We start from the raw sequence: 10,282 nt of genomic DNA, 5'->3' as shown, positions 1-10,282 counted from the left end.
GAGGGCAACCCTGGGAAAGAGCGCCCACCTCAGAGCGATCCCAGCCCCGGGGAAGACCCGTCCTGTCAGTCACCAGCTAAGGGCTGCCGGGAAGGTGGTTCCTTCCCCTGCAGAGGAAGCCGCCATCAAAGAAATGCACAGGGCTGCGGTTGGAAGTCCAGCATGCCCTGAGCAGCATAACCGGGGCATACAGGGAGCGGATAACGGGTGAGGACAGCCCGGAATTTAAGTAAAGAGTACAAAGAGCCACACCCAGTGACTGCTGTGCCTCTAAGAGCTGGTCCCTCTGGGAACCAGCAGGACAGTCCTTGGCGAGGAAGGGAGCTAGTCGGCCTGTAACAGCGCAGGTGGGATTGGGTAGGTGGGCCAGGCCATTACCGAGATCCCTGGACCCCCACCTCCCAATCCCAGGATTTCCTTTCCTAAACAGGTGCTGGCAGATTGGGAGAGGGTACCTCTGGACCCCCTAGGGGAGGGAACCTTCTCTAGAAAACCAGCCTCCTGAGAACACTGGCTTCTAGGGCAGGGTAGGCCATGTTGAGCTCCTGTCCTGACAGGATGAAGGGGCCCCGGATACGGTGGAGGGACTAGGGGCCCCAGAGCTGCTGCCTCGGGTCAGCCAGGCTCCTCTGACTGGAGATACTTAGCACCTTTATCGGTGTACCACTCAGATCTCCTTCTGTTGTAAATGTCAGACGACCTCACCCAAACTGGCCTGAGCAAAATGAGAACATATTGAGAATGTAAAAGTCAAGATAGGTCTGTTTCAGATGGGGCTTGTTCCAGGGGCGCAGGCCACACCCCCAGAACACATTTCCCTCCATCTGCTTGGCAACATCAGTTCCATTCTCAGGCAGGCACTGATGGCACAAGGTGGCTGGATGGTGCAGCCAGCTTGTTTCTAGTCTCCGCAGGTCGAGTCTGCAGGCAAGGCAGCCTGTCTTCCCACAGCAAAAGGCCTCTGACCAGCCTCTGATTAGGTCCTGTGTCCCTCCTGGCACCATGCTGTGCCCCGGAGAATGCAGTGCTCTGGCCAGGCTAGGAATTGAGGGTCAGCTCCACAGAAAGCATATGGGCTGAGAGCACAGAAGAGACAAAACAGTAATGTGGGTAACTTGTTAGCAAGAGAAATAGGAATGGATGCTAAGCAGCTAAAACAGAAGATACCCACTCCAGGTGGGTTTGGGCCAGCGCAAGGCCCGGGTGCTGCCCCCTGCTTTGGCCCTCTTCCCCTCCACCCCACCACCTTGCTAGAATGAGCTCCTGAGCAGCCAGGAGCTGGGAGTTCACAGTTGCCGTGAGCCATGGCCCCTTGGTGGCTGGATTCCCCAGGGCAGCGGTATTCCGGGCAATACTACAGTCCCAGCCCCAGGGAAATGTGTAGGCAGTGCTGGTGTCGCAGTGACTGGGGAATACTATGGGCATTAGTGGTGAAGGCCAAGAATGCACAGGACAGCCCCACACACCAAAGAATTAAGCCACGCAAAGTGCCAAAGGCACTCTCTCATTGGCACTCGCCACGGGGGTGCGTCCGTGGGTGTTCTTCCACCCTGCCCTTGCCTTGGGCCTCACGGTTCTCATCCGTACTGCTTGTCCTGGACCGCAGGCACCCCTCTTGCAGAGTGGAAACCATGCACGCCAAGCCAACAGGCCCTTTCGCTCTTCATCCTGCTGTGGGCAGCTGTTACCATGTCCCTGCTCCCTCTGCTATTAGATCCTGGAGGCAGAGAGCAGGTGGAAAACTCTCTTGAATCCTTCCCAGCACATAATAGAATCTCACGAATGAATAGACTCGCCACCACCGGGACCATTTTCAGACAAGTTGAGATTTGGTTTGGGCCATTGTATTCAGAGTGGTTTATAAATGCAATCATTGGATTTAACTATTTTAATTATCTCTAATGTCAAGCAATAGCTCCAATGAGTGCTTTTGAGAAAAGTTTAAAGCTAGAAAGAAGCATGACCGAGTATATTTCTGAACACAGTGCAGTGACTAAGCCTGCCTTGGCTGTGAGTTTGGGGACAGTCTGACTGTGACTGGGCCCGTGGGTCTGGCATCTTCACCAGGCTGAACTCAGACCTTGGATCTGAATGTGGTCTCCAGACCACACATTGGTTGTTATTGAGCAAGTGAAGTCTATCCAACTGGAATGGTTCATCCACAGGTGGGAGAGGGACACGGGCTGGGCACACAAAGGTGAAAGGCTGAGCCAAGTTCAGGATGCCCATCCTCCTTCAGTCTGATCCAACCAGCTCCTTGGTGCCAAGAGCCCAGGGACAGCAAAAAAGGTCCTGAGCTTTTCAGATACTACTCTGGTCTCCATCCTTCCCCGCCCACCCCTGGGGGACAGTGGCTCTCCCACTGGCCATGAAGCCTGGTGGGTTACAGGTAGAGAGAGTAACCAGGATCCAGGGAACTGAACTGACAAATCCAATCATAAAACTCAGGTGGAATACACACGTGCAGCCTTGTCCATCTCCTGCCCAGGTACCAGGCTCAGTGTCAAGTTGGGCAGGGCAGTAAACCAGGCCTATAGCCCTTGGTAACCTGTCAGAGGTAGGACAGCTCTTCATGCAGTTATTACAAGTTTTGACTTCACCTGAAGATCCGGAAGACACTGTCCCGAGGCAACTACTCCTCTGTATACACAGGGACAGCACGTCTATAACTAATATGCAGCTAATAAACACTACCACACCTCACACAGCCAGTCAGAGACTCGGAGCAGGGACTTGTCAGTGTCTCATGACGCATTCCTGGCCAAAGCCAGGAGGAACTTTCCTCCTTTTGAGCCATAGGCTGGGAAAGGACGGCGACCAAGCAGCCCTGAGACGCCTCCCTGCTAGGAGTGTCACACTGTTGACTGCCAAGGAGGAGAGCATCCCGGGAAGAGGGCCCTCTAGTCCCAGCTGCAGGGATGAGCCAGGGATGCAGACTCAGACTCATCCAGGAGGCTGAGCCGAAGGGTTCCGTTGAGTCTGGGGTGCCTGATCCCAGTTAAGGGGTGCACAAAGCAGACAAGTGGGAAAACCCACTTGTCTCCCACTGGATGCTGGGTGAAGACACCGAATCCCTGGAGCTGTGTTCTCCTTTCTGCCTTTCTCATCCTCTCCACCCTACTCTTGCCCACCCACCTCTGTTGGTCAGGAGTGAACTGCTTGCACCATGTTCTGGGGAATCCCACTACACCTGGACATCAGCGTTTGGACGGTGGCCTGCTGCCGAACGACCCCGGGCTTTACTTCTATCTTTTGGAGCGCTATCTGCAGGCACCAAAAAGCCACCTTCAGGGAGGTGATGCACATGTGAGAATCCGAGGCTGCGCTGCTCAAAGAGTCCCGGCTCCCGGCAGGCCCTGGGTGAGCCCCTGAGCTGGACAAAGCTGACTAGGGGTGGGATCAGGATTGTCTAGGGTCTGCGTTGTGCCTTTGGTGATTGGTGTTTTGTGCATATGCACATATGACATTTCTTTCTCTGTGGGAACAAGCAAAACGAGGTCTTTTTGTTCTGAGGGGACTGGGAACTGATTTGGTCTAAGGAATTTCAACTCCTTTGCCCATCTCCCTTAACCTAACTCACTTGGCAAAACCACACCCTGGTTAAATCCAGTTCTCCATCTCCCACGAATGTGGACTTGTGCAGCTGAATTTGGGGAAGCACAGGCCCACATGCCACCAGAATCACTAATTCATGACCTTGAGCTTCAGGTGGGCACCAGTGCTGATGGGGATCAAATCACCTCACATCTCCCAAAACTCTTCTGTCTTCAAACCTCCCACACACCTCCCAAGCCTCCCAAGTCTCCCTACCCGCCAGCCTCTCTCTAGTCAGTATCTGCACCCTTGTCACCCAAGACAAATACTGGTTTGATTTCCATCACCATAAACAGAATGACACACCATTTTGCCTGCTCTAGAAACTCATATAAGTGGAATTAACCAGCATGCACTCTTGTGTCTGGCTTCCTTCGCTCAACATATTTGAACCTAATACACATTCTTATATATATATATCAATAGTTTATTATTTCTTTTTCTGTCTGAATATTTCCTTGTGTAACCATGTATCTTGCTAATAGGTTTCAGCCCCCAGCAAGTTCACTATGGATTCAGTGTGACCAAAGAAATGACAGTAGAACGTTCTTGGGGTAAAAGGGTTATACCCAACTTTATTTCCATGGTAGCAGGTCAATCACTAAACTCCCATCCACTCAGAGCAAGTCTGCACGCAACAAGCAGGTCTCTGCCTCTGGGCCTCTTGGCCTGCACAGCCATCCTCTGGGCCTCTGTCCTCAGCGCTGCCACTGCTCCAGCCTCTGCTCTGTTCTCACACAGCCTTGCAGCCCTGCCACCGTGTCGCCCAGCGCACTGGGCAGAGCTCTTTATATAGAGTCAGTACAATGTATTGCCCACACGTGTGTAGTGAGCGAGCCAGCCAGGGCCAGGTGAGAATCCTGGCCACAGGACCTTTCATTTTATCCGCACCATGCCACAATGTGTTTATCTATTTACTTGCTAATGGACATTCAGATTGTTTTCAACTTGGAGATTTTAAAATAAAGTTGCCATGAATATGTTTGTATAATTCTTTTTGCAGGCTAAAGTTTTCACTTCTCTTTGGCAAATACCTACTGTAGAGAAAATGAAAGTTCCTATGGCCAGAATTCTCACCTGACCCTGGTCGGCTTGCTCACTACACCATGTGGGCAATTCATTATTACTGACCCTATATAAAGAGCTCCGTCCAGGGCTCTGGGCTTCATGGCTGCAGGAGAGCAGAGGCTGGAGTGATGGCAGCACCGAGGACAGAGACTGAGTCGGCTGTGGGGGCAGAGGGGCCCAGAGGCAGAGACCGGCTTGCTGCCTGCAGACTTACTCTGACGGGGACAGGATTTTAGTGCTTGACCAGCCACCATGGGAATAAAGTTGGGATAAACCCTTTAACCCCAAGAACATTCCCTTGTTATTTTTTGGTCTCACCACATTAAGAGTAAACTTGCCCAGGTCTGAAACCCATTGGCAGGACACCTACAAATGAAGTTGCTGGGTCCTAAGGTAGGCATATGTTTCACCTGATAAGAAATTGCCATGCCGGTTTCCAAAGTGGTGCACTGTCTGCCCCTCCCACACCAGCATATGAGTTTCAGGTGTATCACACAATCTGACCATTTTGAAAAGTAAACCAGAGCTTGTCATTCCTCTACAAAAATCCTCTAATGGCCTAATGACTGAATATTTCATTATATCAAGAAACTGTTATAAATATCTAGGAGTGAAAATGATTTTATGGTAGTGTGGGGAAAATGGAAGTTCCTATGGCCAGGATCCTAACCTGACCCTAAACTACTTAATGATGTCATTGGCCTACTGCTAGGCTAATGCTTCCACACCTGTAGGCAATAAGTATTATTGACTGAGTCACTATATAAAGAGCTCTGCCGAGGGCTCTGGGTGGAGGCAGAGATGGAGGTGGATTACAGACCTGCAGACTGCTGGGTGCAGATGTGATTCTAGTGCTTGGCCTGCCACCAGGAGAATGAAGCCAGGTATAAACCCTTTTACCCAAAAATGTTCAGTTGTCATTTCTCGGTCCTACTAAATCCATAGTGAACTTGCCTGGGGCTGAAACCTTCAGGCAAGACAGTTAGGCTTTTAAAAAGTCCCTTTCATTTAGAGATACCTACAGAAATGTTTATGGATGAAACGATGTGATGTCAGGGAGGTGGGAAATAGGGATAGAGATTAAACAAATTGGCCATGAGTTGATCATTGTAGAAGCTGTGTAATTGGCACCTGCTGAGTTCATCACACTTTTCTCTACTTTTGTATTAAAAGAAGACCAGAGCCAGATAGAGGTTTAAGCAGTGAAGGCATATTTTATTCAGGAACTATTGCAGTGGAGGAAAAGACTCCAGTATAGAACTGAGCTCCATTCCAAAAAAGAGACAACTGGAGATTTATATTCAAGGAGCAGAATGGGGTCAGTGGATGGAAAATTACTAAGAGGAAATGGGGGAAGGGGGACTTCTGGCTCAAAACTCGATAGGATTCTTGCCGAAGGTAGACTGGGTGATAAGATATCAGGCATGAGTGTGAGGAATTTGATCAGATACTGAGGGTAATCAGATATCAAGGTAGAGGATTCTGACTAAACAGAGCCAGCAGGATTCCTGCTAAAACCAGACTAAGTGGCCAAGAAAAGGGCCCAAGATCAGGGCCTAAAAGTACCTAACTAGAATTAAGTCAAGGAGAGAGTCCTTGTCAGTGTATTATTAAAATTTTAAATTTTAAGTGTTATTAAAAATCCTCTAGTGGCTCTCTCCCTCACTCGGTGCAAATGCTGGTCCTTGGAAGGACCCTTCCTTTCTCTGACTGCGCCTCTGTCACACCTGCCTACTCCACTCCAGCTTAAAGCCCCCCTGCTGTCTCTCACCAGTGCCAGGCACCCTTCTGCACTAGGCCTTCGTGCTGGTGGGCCCCTGCCTGGCATGCTCTCCCCCTGATAGTCCATGGCTACCTTAAACTGAAGGAATTTGATAAATGGGAGGTGCAGGAAGGACTCTGTGACCTTCCCTGAAGCAAGTCATAGACCCTTGTGTGAGAGGTGCCCTCCCTATGCCCTGAGACCAGGAGCATCCTTATCTCTAAGATACAGACATCCTACCACATCTTCCCACAACTTTTCATTCTTCATCAAACTTAGCACAAAAAGGCTCAGGTTTAACACCTTCTTTAGGTCTTCATTTCCTTGTGGAGGCTCCCGGGTCACCTGAAATGATGTCCCATGGATGTCATGGCTTCAAGGGGCATCCTGAAGTTACACATTTGGACCCCCTCAGCTCTTTGATCCCAAGTACACATGCAAGACCTGGGGCAAGATGGGGACGGTGACCTCAGAGAATCCCAGGGCTCCTCTGGCACTCTGATGGTCTTTGTCCTTCCAAGAGGACACATCCAACAGGCTGACCACAGGCCGCAGGGGGAAGGACTCAGGTGTGGAGGGGTAGGAGTACCGGAGAGGTGATGGTAAACACCCCATCTTTCCCACTGTGGCCTCTAGGGGGAGCTCTCTGCGGTGAGCCAAGGACCCCCCACGGTCTCCTGCACCCGGTTCTGAAGCTCCCGTGAGCCGGCTTCCTTCCTTCGCATGGCTTGTCTCGCAGCTTTTTCGGAGTGTGAAGGCAGAACTGGGGTGGGGCTAAGGGGGCATCAGCAAACCACACGGAGAAGGTCTCCTGACTGCTGGGGCGGCCACTGGTCCCAACTGAAGTGAGAAGGGTTGCAAAAGAACCCCCTCTGAGTGGGGCTGAATCCCGTATACACACCACGAGGCCAGGCTCCACACCCCTCCCCCCACAACGCCGCCCACGAGGCTACCCTGCCCCTCCCCCACAAGGCCGTATCTTTGGGGCAAGAGGAGGCTGCCGAGTAAGGCACAGTGGCGCTTGGAATTGGAAATCAGGTCGCGTGTTTGCCTCATGCTAACCAGCTCCCTGGAAACCTCCAGGGGAGAGATGACTCAACACACTCAGCCCCGAATCCCCAGGGCTCCTGGCAATCTGCCTCCCCCCACAGCCCAGCCACAGCTGCCGGGGCCGAGGGGGTGGGGGGTGAGGAATGCGGTGTGCCTCCTTTCTCTTACTCCTTCTGTTCTGTGCACATGAAGCAGCAAACACAAAAAGACCTTATTCACAGGCTCCCTCGCTTGCCCTCTATTGAAAGCTGTCTGAAAATGTAAATTCCTCAGAAGTCGATTCTTTTCAAACACTTTAAAGTTGTATAGTCCCACCAGGAGCAGTTAAAAGCCTTCCATGGGCAGGAGACTCCTTAAAAGTAATATTTGCATTTAAAGGAGAAACTTCCAAAATGGCCAGAAAACAGAACTAGCAGCTCTGACGTCAGGTTTGACAACACAAGGTGGAAGCCCAGTTTCTCTGGGGGTATGCAGGGAGGAAGCCCCCCCCCCTTTGCTGCCTGTGCCCCGCCCCACCTCGGCCTTGCCGCCTTCATTCAGTATTGCCCTGCACAGGTGCCCACATCAGTCCTGGGTGACTGGGGACCCCACAACAAGGCAGTGCTGCCCACCAGAAACCCAAATCCAGTGAGCTGGACAAGCTTCTAAAAGAGCTAACGTCCCCCTCTCAGAGGGCCCTGGGCCTCTGCTGCCTTCACCCCAAGGAATCAGAAGGTTCTGGTCTGAGGCCCTCATCCGAGGAGCAGATCATTGGGGCAGCAGATGTGTCAGTGTGATGGGGCGTTTTACACCTTGTATTTGCAGACAGGTGTCTGCCCCTTCCTCCCCCCATCCCCTGCCACCCCCACTTCACCTTGCTTCCAGCTCCAGCTCCAGTCAGGTCTCCCAGGGTGCCCCTGCCTCCCCCAGAGGCTCTCCCTTGAGGTGGGGGTGGGGTGCCCTCTTCTCCCTCAGGTATCAAGTAAGAGTCAAGCTGAGATAACAGGAAAACGGGATTCCTTCTCTCCTCTCACTACCTCTCCCACCCCCTACTAAGAGACGGTTGGTTACAAAGGACATGTTTTTCTCCCTGATTATGTAGGATTTCATACTATATATTTGTTATCCACTCTTTTCACTTCTCACGGAAATCTTTCCATGCAGTATTTTTAATGGCTTCACAACTGATCAAATGAGACCGCAGAACTCACCATCAGGCCGGCTCCCAGTATGCCCAGTGCATATTGGCTGTGATAGCAGTCAGGCTCATTTCCAGGGAAGGGGGAACCTAGCTCCATCGGCTTTGACACTGAGGAAAAAACGGCTCATGACCTGTGCAGTGTACAGGGAGAGCAGGCTTTGCGCTGGGCGTGACACAAAGATCCCCCTTCTTTCCTTCTTCATGTTCTGTCTCTCATGAAGTCAGCTTCCTACTAAGACTGACTCTTCTTGTGGTGGTGAGGTGGCTGCCAACAGCACCCAGTGCTACGAAGGGGGGCAGAATATGCCACCCCAAAATATGCCACTTTGGCCTAAGGATTATTTAAAGCTAAAAGCACTTAAAAAACAGCAGACGCAGGAAGGGCACAAAATCTCCCCTTTTCTTCCTGAAAGCACATTAAAAACTCCCATGTGAAAGATGCCATCCCTGTACCAGAAGGAGAGTAACAGACTTATCATCAAGGACAAGATATTAACAGAATTCTGTACAACAGACCTTGTTAAAATACTTTAGCTTCCCCACATAGTTTAGTAACTTTTCCACAGTTGCCTCTTTGTCCAACCTTATTTAAAAACACGTAGGTTTTACCATTTCTTTGGGTCTTCATTTCCTTATGAGAGCTCCCAGTCACATAAAATGTATATAAATTTGCATGCTTTTTCTCCTGTGAATCTGTCATATGTCAGTTTCATTCTCAAGCCCAGCTGAAAACCCCTAAGAGGGCAGAGGGAAAATGCTGCCTCCCCTGTAGCTGCAAAGGGTCTTTGTCCACATCCAGAGAGAGGGCCTCCAAGCCTGCACATTTCCCGGCATTCCAAGCAGGAGTCCTGTGATTCACTCCACCGGTGACTGGGACCAGGGACTGGAAAGACCTAATTGGCTTGGGCCATCCAGGGCTCCCATGAGTGGGGTTGGGGTTAGCTTCCCCTGCATAGACTGCATGAGGGAAGGCAGAATATAGGAATGAAAATTAGGTTAGTTTAGTTAAGGAAGCATAGAATCACCTGAGACGGTGATCAGCACATGTGCATTCCCAATACTGGTTTTCCCTTTTTTTAACAATCCACCTAATGATGGATGTATGTTTCTCTAATCTTTTACTGTTATTAACAGTGCTAAAATGAACATTCTTGAAGATACATACATTTCTGCATAATATTCCTTCTCAATGCCACTCTCCTCTGATTTCCAGGTCCCCCAAGACCCTCTTCAGACTGGCCTTACACCTCTCTCTTCATGTTTTGTTCCCCAAGAGAAAACTGCCTGACAACTTCACTATCTTTACCTGCATAGCCTGAGTAATGAAGACAGCAAGGAGTCAGGCCTGGGACACGTGACAATGAAATCCCGCTCCACAGCAACCAGGAAAGTTTGCCCCTAGGACCAGAAGTCCTGGTCAGATACACTTCTTGGCCCACCTACCATGTGTTTTTAGACTAATTCTTTACTCCTTCCTTTAAGGGAGGCGCATCCTGCCAGAAGGTTGTATCAGAGAAATTATCTGTAGCCCCTTTCCTGTATCTGACCAGTGGGAAAATAGTGGAAGTCTACAGAAATATGACTGTAGTAAATGCTATTCTGTGCTACCCAGATCAAAGCACTCATTC

This window comes from Manis javanica, chromosome 12 (genome assembly GCF_040802235.1).
Source record: "Manis javanica isolate MJ-LG chromosome 12, MJ_LKY, whole genome shotgun sequence".
In the NCBI taxonomy this organism is placed as follows: Eukaryota; Metazoa; Chordata; class Mammalia; order Pholidota; family Manidae; genus Manis; species Manis javanica.
This window is presented reverse-complemented; position numbering follows the sequence as displayed.